General features: G+C 44.9%; 1 protein-coding gene across 4 annotated transcripts in view; it reads right to left on the bottom strand.

Moving 5' to 3' along the window:
- TBC1D22A (TBC1 domain family member 22A) overlaps positions 1–12,007 on the bottom strand; it is a 366,614-nt gene that overhangs the window by 116,438 nt on the left and 238,169 nt on the right. The window lies entirely within an intron of this gene.

Here is a 12,007-nt window from a genome sequence, read left to right as displayed (position 1 = left end):
ATCCAAGGTGACAAAGCTAAAGAAATAAAAACAATTCTTACACTTGTTTTCCAAACAAGTGAGAGAATCTGCTGGACCACAGAGGATCGCCGACTGGGATACTGTATCTCACAGACACGCGCCGCCTCCACGTGAGAACAAGGGTGAAGGAGAAGACTCCGCCCTGCGTCTTTTGCTGTGCCTTCTATGTATGTGTGGTTTGCTGGCCTGAAATTTTCTTTCGTGACTGAAGGTTTCGCCATGATTACAAGGAATCCTGTGTGCCTAGCTTAAGGTCACACAAAGACGTTCTATGTTTCCTTGCAGAAGTTTTATAACTTTAGGTTTAAAGCACAGATCTCTGAGTTACATCACTTAGAATACTATCTCCAACCCCATCCAGGCTAAGCAATGAGGAATCAAAGGCATAAGAACGCTACAGCAGACTTTGGGGATTCGGAAGAAAAGGGTGAGAAGGGGGTGAGGGATAAAAGACTAGGAATTACGTGCAGTATATACTGCTCGGGAGATGGGTGCACCAAAATCTCACCAATCACCGCTAAAGAACTCATGTAACCAAATGTCACCTGTTCCCCAAAAACCTGTAGAAATAAAAAGGTAAAATTAAAAAAAATAAATTTTAAAGAAATAAATTTTTAAAAACAAAATATAGGTCTGGGGTTCATTTGAGGTAACTTTTTAACATGGCACAAAATAGGAATTCAAACTCCTTCCTCAGATGTGAATTTTCATTTGCTCAATATATACAACTATTATACGCATAACAAATAGACGCTTTTGCCACTGAATTTTTTTTTTTTTTTTTGAGAAAGAGTCTCTGTCGCCAGGTGCCAGGTTGGAGTGCAGTGGTGCAATCTCCACTCACTGCAACCTCTGCCTCCTGTGTTCAAGCAATTCTCCTGCCTCAGCCTCCCGAGTAGCTGGGACTACAGATGCGTGCCACCACACCCAGCTAATTTTTATATTTTTTAGTAGAGACAGGGTTTCACCATGTTGGCCAGGATGGTCTCGATCTCTTGACCTTGTGACCCGACCGCCTGGGCCTCCCAAAGTGCTGGGATTACAGGTATGAGCCACTGCACCTGGCTGCCCCTGAATTTCTTTTGCACCTTTTTGGAAATCACTGTGCATGTATGCACGGCTCCATTTCTCAGCACTGTCTCCTATTCCACTGATCTCTATCTCTATCTCAATGGCAACAATACTCTATCTTGATTACTGAAGTTTTAGGATTCTTGAAATCATAAAACTAGAACCAAATAAAATAAAGAAAAAAGTGAACAAAGTCCTTCAACATTGTTGATCTTTTTCTGTGTTGTTTTAGCCATCCTAGGGACTCTGTATTTCCATACCAATTTAAAAATCAGCTAGTCAGTTACTATAGAAAAGCATGTTGAGATCCTAATTGCAACTGAGTAGAATATACGATCAGTTTGGTAAAAACTGACATTTAATACTTCAGTCTTCTCATCTCTGAACGTGATTAGGTCACCTTCACTTTCTCTCAGCATTGTTTTCTAGTTTTCAGTCTACAGGCCTATTACATATTCTGTCATAGTACTTTCCCTAAATATTTCACATTTTGCTATTATAAATGGTAATGCTGATCCAATTTCAATTTCTCATTTCTCACTGTTAATTTATAAAAACAAAATTTATGTATGCAGATTTCATATCCTGACACCTTGCTAAACTCATTCCTTCTAGCAGCTTTTTTGTAAATGCCATTAGAGTTTCAAAAAGATGATCACGTTGTCTGCAAAAGGAGAGAGTTTTACTTCTTCCTTTTTGGTCTAGATGTCACTTACGTTTGTTTGTACAAATAAATGAATGTATGTTTTTGTCTGTTTCTGCCACCAGAATCTCCAGTATGCATACTGCACGGAAGTGGTGAGAAGGAACGCTGTCCCATGATTCTGATTTCGGGCGTAGAGTTTTCCATTGACACTCTTTCCTGTAATGACGGCTATAGTTTAAACATTGAACATGCTCTTTATCAAGCTTCCAAAGTTCCTTTCTATTCCTGTTTACTGAGAGTTCTTATCAGGAGTGGATGTTGGATTCTGTCAAATGCTTTTTCTGCAGGATTTTATGGGTTTGTTCTTTTTAAATGTTAATAATAATAAATTACATTGACTGAAAATCAGCCTCACATTCTGGGATACACCCTAAATCATCCGAATATGTTTTGTCGGATTTGATTTACTAAAATCTATTCAAGACCCTTACATTCACATTCATGATGAATATCAGTCTGCACTTTTCTGCAGCAGTACACCCCCGCCTATGCACAGCCATCTCCTCACGCACTCAGTACTATATGATCCCCTCTAAGCACAGCCGTCTCCTCACACACTCAGTACTATATGATCCATTCTATGTACAGCCGTCTCCTCACGCCCTAAGTACTATGATTCCCTCTAAGCACAGCCGTCTCCTCACGCACTCAGTACTACACCATTCCCTCTTAGCACAGCCGTCTCCTCATGCACTCAGTACTACACCATTCCTCTAAGCACAGCCGTCTCCTCACACACTCAGTACTATATGATCCATTCTATATACAGCCGTCTCCTCACGCCCTAAGTACTATGATTCCCTCTAAGCACAGCCGCCTCCTCACGCACTCAGTACTATATGATTCCCTCTAAGCACAGCCGTCTCCTCATGCACTCAGTACTACACCATTCCCTCTAAGCACAGCCGTCTCCTCACGCACTCAGTACTACACCATTCCCTCTAAGCACAGCCGTCTCCTCACGCACTCAGTACTACACCATTCCCTCTAAGCACAGCCGTCTCCTCACGCACTCAGTACTATATGATCCATTATATGCACAGCCGTCTCCTCACACACTCAGTACTGTATGACCCCCTCTAAGCACAGCCGTCTAGTCATGCACTCAGTAGTGTATGATCCCCTCTAAGCACAGCCGTCTCCTCACGCACTCAGTACTACACCATTCCTTCTAAGCACAGCCGTCTCCTCACGCACTCAGTACTACACCATTCCCTCTAAGCACAGCCGTCTCCTCACGCACTCAGTACTATATGATCCATTATATGCACAGCCGTCTCCTCACACACTCAGTACTGTATGATCACCTCTAAGCATAGCCGTCTCCTCACCCACTCAGTACTACACCATTCCTTCTAAGTACATCTGTCTCCTCATACACTCAGTACTATACATTTTCCTTGAAGTACTGCTTAGTGCTACAGGTTTCCCTCTAAGAGAAGTACTATACGTTTCTGAGTACTGCTTTTTTGCATCCTACAAATTTTGAAATGCTGTATTTTATTATCATTCACTTCTATGTACTTTCTCATTTCCCTTTTGTTTTTCTATAATCCATGGATTACTTAACAGTATGTTAATTCATGTAGAAATATTTGAGGTTTTCCCAGCTATCTTGCTAATGGTTGCTAATTTAATTCCATCGTGCTCAGACAACACAAGAAATACCCTGTATTTCTTGAATGCCTTAAGATTTATTGAGACTTTTTTAATGGCCCCAAAAATGGTCTATCTTGATAAATGTTCCATGTGCAATTAAAAAGAATGTGCACTTTTGGAATTTGCCATAAAAATCAATTAAGTCAAGTTTGTTGACAATGTTTTCAAGCTTCTTATATCTTTCCTGATTTTCTACTTGTTCTATCACTTACTGAAAAGGGGAGAGGTTGAAATCTCCTTCTGTGACTGTGTCTCGGTCCGTTTCTTGTTGAATTTCGATCTGATTTTGAGATATATTTTGATGCAGTCCCATTAGACACATATCACTTAAAATCATGTCCAATGGATTAACTGACCCACTCAATCCTAGGACACGATCCTCTTTATACTGAATATATTCTCTACTATGAAATCTACTGTTTGAAATTCACACAGACCTTTCTGTTTTCTTTAGATTGGTGTTAGCATGAAATACCTTTTCCCATCATTTTACTTTTTTTTTTTTTTTTTTTTTTTTTTTGAGACAGAGTTTCGCTCTTGTTACCCAGGCTGGAGTGCAATGGCGCGATCTCGGCTCACCGCAACCTCCGCCTACTGGGTTCAGGCAGTTCTCCTGCCTCAGCCTCCTGAGTAGCTGGGATTACAGGCACATGTTACCATGCCCAGCTGATTTTTTGTATTTTTAGTAGAGACGGGGTTTCACCATGTTGACCAGGATGGTCTTGATCTCTTGACCTCGTGATCCACCCGCCCCGGCCTCCCAAAGTGCTGGGATTACAGGCTTGAGCCACCGTGCCTCGCCCCAAATCATTTTACTTTTAAACTACTTGTGTCTTCATGTTTGTGGGCTTCTTTTTGCGTGTGTGTGTGTGTGTGTGTGTGTGTGTGTGTGTCTTTTTTTTTTTTTTTGAGAGAGGGGACAGGGTGCTGCTCTGTCACCCAGGCTGCAGCGTGATCGCAGCTCACTGCAGCCTTGACTTCCAGCACCAAGGCGATCCTTCCACCTCAGGAGCCCGAGTAGGTAGGCCCACGGGCACACAGGTGCCACTACACTATGCCTGGCTAGTTGTTTTTCAAGAGACAGGGTCTCACTATGTAGCCCAGGCTGGTCCCAAACTCCTAGGCTCAGGTAATCCTCCTGCTTGGGTCTCCCAAAGTGCTGGGACTACGGGTTTGAGCTACGATGCCCCAAAGTGGGCTTCCTGCCTGAAGCACCGAGTTGGGTGTTGCTCTTAATCCACCTGTCGAGACGTGCCTTGTAACTGAAACATTCAGATCACGTGCACTGAACACACGGACTGGCGTGGCTCAGTCAGACCCTGTCCCGCTACTTGTCTTACAGGTGGCCCACACATACTGTCTGCCCATCTGTTCTTTCTTCCTTTTTTTTTTTTTGACCTTCTTTTATATTAATTGAGCATTTTATATAATCTGCTTTATCTACTGTGTTAGCTTATTAGCCATAACTCTTTGTCTGGTTACCTTACACTGAGTGTAGGGCTTTGGTATGTGTTGTGACCTTACTACAGTTTAGGCCCAGATATGATTGCCATGCTTCAAGAGCAGTACAGCTTGAGGGGCTCCCCGCTACCCACTCCCACCTCTCCCTGCCTGTGCGAGGCCTCCCCTCCATCCACTCCCACCTCTCCCTGCCAGCACCTATGTTTCTGTCATCTTCTTCACACTGCAATGTGTGTTAGAAAACCCACAGTACACAATACACTCCTTAGCCATTTGATTGTTAGTGTCTGGAGGTACTTCAGTGCATTCCTGTAAGTGCCAGTTTGGGCACCCTTCAATCTCTGTGCACATCCACGTGGTCACCTAGGGCCATATTCCTTCTACCCGCAAGGTGACCTATTTCTTGTCATGCAGGTATCCTGGTCACCTGGTGATGAATTCCTTTAGCTTTTATATGTCTAAAACAGCATGTATTTCACCTTCACTTCTGCTGGTTAACAAGTTTCTCTGGTCTGTTGTTCTCTGAATAGTCCAAAGCAGTTGCTCCCCCGTCTCCAGGCCTGATGCTTCCAAGGATGCTTACCTTTGTGACACAGGGTGTCTCTTCTCTTCTGGATGCGTCTCATGTTTTCTTTATATTAGTACTTTTGGGAGGCTGGATTATGACGTGTCTTGCTCTACTTTTCTTCATGTTTTCTGCTAGGCTGGATTCACTCACATTCTCAGTTCTACAGGTTTACAGTTTCTGTATAACTTTTTAAACGGCTATTATTTCTTCCAGTATTTTTCCTGTTTCCTCCCTTTAGAGGACCACAGATTCCAGGTATATAAAGTTACTGAAATTGTCCCACTGTTCACTGACTGTTCACCACAGATTCCAGGTATATAAAGCTACTGAAATTGTCCCGCTGCTGACTGTTCACCACAGATTACAGGGATATAAAGCTACTGAAACTGTCTCACCGCTCACTGACTGTTCACCAGATTACAGATATATAAAGCGACTGAAACTGTCTCGCCGCTGACTGTTCACCAGATTACAGGTATATAAAGCGACTGAAACTGTCTCGCCGCTCACTGACTGTTCACCACAGATTACAGGTATATAAAGCTACTGAAACTGTCCTGCTGCTCACTGACTGTTCACCAGATTACAGGTATATAAAGCGACTGAAATTGTCCCACCGCTCACTGACTGTTCACCAGATTACAGGTATATAAAGCGTCTGAAACTGTCTCACCGCTCACTGACTGTTCACCACAGATTACAGGTATATAAAGCTACTGAAACTGTCTCACCGCTCACTGACTGTTCACCAGATTACAGGTATATAAAGCTACTGAAACTGTCCCGCCGCTCACTGACTGTTCACCAGATTACAGGTATATAAAGCGACTGAAACTGTCTCGCCGCTCACTGACTGTTCACCACAGATTACAGGTATATAAAGCTACTGAAACTGTCCCACCACTGGCTGTTCACCACAGATTACAGGTATATAAAGCTACTGAAACTGTCCCACCACTGACTGTTCACCACAGATTACAGGTATATAAAACTTCTGAAACTGTCCCGCCGCTCACTGACTGTTCACCACAGATTACAGGTATATAAAGCGACTGAAACTGTCTCGCCGCTCACTGACTGTTCACCACAGATTACAGGTATATAAAGCTACTGAAACTGTCCCGCCGCTCACTGACTGTTCACCAGATTACAGGTATATAAAGCGACTGAAATTGTCCCACCGCTCACTGACTGTTCACCAGATTACAGGTATATAAAGCGTCTGAAACTGTCTCACCGCTCACTGACTGTTCACCACAGGTATATAAAGCTACTGAAACTGTCTCACCGCTCACTGACTGTTCACCAGATTACAGGTATATAAAGCTACTGAAACTGTCCCGCCGCTCACTGACTGTTCACCACAGATTACAGGTATATAAAGCTACTGAAACTGTCCCACCACTGACTGTTCACCACAGATTACAGGTATATAAAACTTCTGAAACTGTCCCGCCGCTCACTGACTGTTCACCGCAGATTACAGGTATATAAAGCTACTGAAACTGTCCCACTGCTCACTGACTGTTCACCAGATTACAGGTATATAAAGTGACTGAAACTGTCCCACCGCTCACTGACTGTTCACCACAGATTACAGGTATATAAAGCTACTGAAACTGTCCCGCCGCTGACTGTTAACCACAGATTACAGGTATATAAAGCTACTGAAACTGTCCCGCCGCTGACTGTTCACCACAGATTACAGGTATATAAAGCTACTGAAACTGTCCCACCGCTCACTGACCGTTCACCAGATTACAGGTATATAAAGCTACTGAAACTGTCCCGCCGCTGACTGTTCACCACAGATTACAGGTATATAAAGCTACTGAAACTGTCCCGCCGCTGACTGTTCACCACAGATTACAGGTATATAAAGCTACTGAAACTGTCCCGCCGCTGGCTGTTCACCACAGATTACAGGTATATAAAGCGACTGAAACTGTCCCACCGCTCACTGACTGTTCACCACAGATCACCGGTATATAAAGCTACTGAAACTGTCCCGCCGCTGACTGTTCACCACAGATTACAGGTATATAAAACTTCTGAAACTGTCCCGCTGCTCACTGACTGTTCACCACAGATTACAGGTATATAAAGCTACTGAAACTGTCCCACCGCTCACTGACCGTTCACCAGATTACAGGTATATAAAGCGACTGAAACTGTCTCGCCGCTCACTGACTGTTCACCACAGATTACAGGTATATAAAGCGACTGAAACTGTCCCACCGCTCACTGACTGTTCACCACAGATTACAGGTATATAAAGCTACTGAAACTGTCCTGCCGCTGGCTGTTCACCACAGATTACAGGTATATAAGACTTCTGAAACTGTCCCACCGCTCACTGACTGTTCACCACAGATTACAGGTATATAAAGCTACTGAAACTATCCCACCGCTCACTGACTGTTCACCAGATTACAGGTATATAAAGCTACTGAAACTGTCCCGCCGCTCACTGACTGTTCACCACATATTACAGGTATATAAAGCTACTGAAACTGTCTCACCGCTCACTGACTGTTCACCAGATTACAGGTATATAAAGCGACTGAAACTGTCCTGCCGCTGGCTGTTCACCACAGATTACAGGTATATAAGACTTCTGAAACTGTCCCACCGCTCACTGACTGTTCACCACAGATTACAGGTATATAAAGCTACTGAAACTATCCCACCGCTCACTGACTGTTCACCAGATTACAGGTATATAAAGCTACTGAAACTGTCCCGCCGCTCACTGACTGTTCACCACAGATTACAGGTATATAAAGCTACTGAAACTGTCCCGCCGCTCACTGACTGTTCACCAGATTACAGGTATATAAAGCGACTGAAACTGTCTCGCCGCTCACTGACTGTTCACCACAGATTACAGGTATATAAAGCTACTGAAACTGTCCCACCGCTGGCTGTTCACCACAGATTACAGGTATATAAAGCTACTGAAACTGTCCCACCACTGACTGTTCACCACAGATTACAGGTATATAAAACTTCTGAAACTGTCCCGCCGCTCACTGACTGTTCACCACAGATTACAGGTATATAAAGCTACTGAAACTGTCCCACCGCTCACTGACTGTTCACCAGATTACAGGTATATAAAGCAACTGAAACTGTCCCGCCGCTCACTGACTGTTCACCAGATTACAGGTATATAAAGTGACTGAAACGGTCCCACCGCTCACTGACTGTTCACCAGGTTACAGGTATATAAAGCTACTGAAACTGTCCCGCCGCTGACTGTTCACCACAGATTACAGGTATATAAAGCTACTGAAACTGTCCCGCCGCTGACTGTTCACCACAGATTACAGGTATATAAAGCTACTGAAACTGTCCCGCCGCTGGCTGTTCACCACAGATTACAGGTATATAAAGCTACTGAAACTGTCCCGCCGCTGGCTGTTCACCACAGATTACAGGTATATAAAGCTACTGAAACTGTCCCGCCGCTCACTGACTGTTCACCACAGATTACAGGTATATAAAGCTACTGAAACTGTCCTGCCGCTGGCTGTTCACCACAGATTACAGGTATATAAAGCTACTGAAACTGTCCCGCCGCTGGCTATTCACCACAGATTACAGGTATATAAAGCTACTGAAACTGTCCCGCCACTGACTGTTCACCACAGATTACAGGTATATAAAGCTACTGAAACTGTCCCGCCACTCACTGACTGTTCACCACAGATTACAGGTATATAAAGCTACTGAAACTGTCCCGCCGCTCACTGACTGTTCACCACAGATTACAGGTATATAAAGCGACTGAAACTGTCCCGCCGCTCACTGACTGTTCACCATATTACAGGTATATAAAGCTACTGAAACTGTCCCGCCGCTCACTGACTGTTCACCACAGATTACAGGTATATAAAGCTACTGAAACTGTCCCACCGCTCACTGACTATTCACCAGACTACAGGTATATAAAGCTACTGAAACTGTCCTGCCGCTCACTGACTGTTCACCAGATTACAGGTATATAAAGCGACTGAAACTGTCCCGCCGCTCACTGACTGTTCACCAGATTACAGGTATATAAAGTGACTGAAACTGTCCCACCGCTCACTGACTGTTCACCAGATTACAGGTATATAAAGCGTCTGAAATTGTCCCGCCGCTGACTGTTCACCACAGATTACAGGTATATAAAACTTCTGAAACTGTCCCGCCACTGACTGTTCACCACAGATTACAGGTATATAAAGCTTCTGAAATTGTCCCGCCACTCACTGGCTGTCCATTTTTTCCTCCTTCATTTTGAATAGTTTCTATTGCGATGTTGGCAGGCTCACAAATCTTTTCTCGTACAAAGTCTAATCTGTCAATAATCCCATACAGGGTGTTTTCCAGTTAAGACATGGTATTTTCCTCTCTGTAAGTTCAATTTGGATCATTTTCGTATCTTCCACATCTTTATCCATTTCTACATATTTTTAACATATGAAAGACAGTTAGAACAGCTGCTTGAATGTCTCTACCTAACTAACGAGTCTAACATCTGTGCCATTTCTGGGTCAGTTCTGACTGATTTTTGTTCTCATTATCTGCAATCTTTTCTGCTTCTGTGCGTGCCTGACAATGCCTTTGGAAGCTAGATATTGTGACTTTTACCTTGCTGGGTACCTGATATTTTTGTATTCCTATAAATATCTTTGAATTTTTGCTGGGATGCAATTAAGTCATTTGGGAACAGACTCATTGTGTGGGATCCTGTTTTGAAGACTTGGGGGCAGGCAGCATTTAGTTTGGGTTTCTATACTACCACTGCTGAGCCAAAACCCTTCTAAGTTCTCTGCCTCATGCCGGGGACTTCTAAAGGTTTCCATTCTGGCTTTGGGGAACAGACACAATTTCCACCCTGTAAGGGCTCCGGGGCTTGTTCTCTCATTATTTCAGCCGGTTCTTCCCCAGCCTCACATCCGTGTACTGATTAGTCCTCAACTTAATACTGGAAAGGAACCTGCAGAGCTCTGGTGCTGAATTGCTTTCTCCTCTTCCAGCCTCGGCCCTAGGAACCCCAGTTGCCATGGCTTCCCCAGACTCCCCTCTCTGTCTGAACTCGGGGAGACCCACAGGCGCCTCCCCACACCATGGTCCGGAGACTCTCTCCAGGCAATGGGTTCGGGCAATGGTGGAGCTCACCCTGTACTGTTCCTCCCTCCCAGGGATGGCCCGGCTGCCTTATGTCCCGTATCTTAAAAAGCACTGTTTCATACATTTTTTGCAGCTTTTACTTTATTCAAGCAGCAAAGTGAGTCGCTCCCTGAAAACATGGCCTAGAGCACTGGGTGTGCAGGCTGTCGGCAAACCTGGAAGTGTCTTTGGAGATCGTTCACATCAATGTTGATCGGGAACAGGAATAATTTCCAACTTGTGGTGCTCATTTCCCTGATCAGGTTTAAATGAACTGTGGGGCTGTGATTTTTTTGTTTGTCTGTTTTAATCATGATTGTATTCTTTCTCTATTTGAGGGAAAATGCCCAGCTCAAGGAGGTGCAAGGGTGGTGGGATCCTTCTGGGACCCTCACTGTAAGCCCCTCAGCCCTGTCTACACTTACTAGAGCCAGCAGTGCCTTCCGACAGTGGGCAGGGTGGCAGGTGGGCAGCAGCGCCCGACCCAGGAGTGTCAAAGCCGCACTGAGGGGAGAGAAGTAGGCCCTGAATCCCAGTGCTGGAGCGGTAGGGAGATGGGGACTCTGTGGGATTATTTGTCCTTTGTTCATTGTATTACTCTTCTGTTGCTCTGTGACCAATCACCACAAACTTAGCAGCTTAAAACAACATCTACTTAATGCGGGTCCAGGCCACAGGTGGGGTTCTGCAAGGTTCCCTGTTCAGGACTGCAAAAAGCTGCAGTCAGGGCTGAATCCTCATCGGGAGGCCTGACTGGGCAGAACACGTGTCCTGGTTCACTCAGGTTGCAGGCAGAATTCACTTCTTGGTGGCTACAGGACTGAGCACCCGACTCAGGACCAGCTGTGGGTGGAGGCTGCTGCAGACCCCTGCATGTGGGCCTCTCTGGCCAGCCCCTTACTTCGGAAGCAAAGAGAAATCTCTAGCTCCTCAGTGCTGAGATGGAATCTTACATAATATAGTTACAGGATTGGCATCACACAATCCCAGCTTCCATGGATTAGAAGTAAGTTCAGGTTGTATCTGAACGCCAGGAGAGGAGAAGACACCAAGGCAGGGGTGGCCATGGCTGTCACCTAGGGCCTGTCCACTACGTTCATTCACTGCATTTGGCAGAGGAAAGCCACCAACCCCACGGTGCATCCCGTTGCAGCAAGGCAAGGAGGGGGCGGCTAAGGATTCCCCAAAACGCTGGCTTGGAAATCCAGGCGTGGCAGAGAATCAGGAGAGGAACAGTGAGGGATGGATGGTGGAATGGATCATTCTAGCATGTCTTCGGGGAAAAGCACATCCTTCCCTGCACACCCCCTGCTGCCCACAACATCTGTCCCCCACATGCCCCATACCCCGTCCTGCCTGCC

The sequence above is a fragment of the Saimiri boliviensis genome, chromosome 21 (genome assembly GCF_048565385.1).
Source record: "Saimiri boliviensis isolate mSaiBol1 chromosome 21, mSaiBol1.pri, whole genome shotgun sequence".
In the NCBI taxonomy this organism is placed as follows: domain Eukaryota; kingdom Metazoa; phylum Chordata; class Mammalia; order Primates; family Cebidae; genus Saimiri; species Saimiri boliviensis.
Note: the sequence above shows the minus strand (reverse complement) of the source record. Positions and strands in the feature narration are given on the sequence as shown.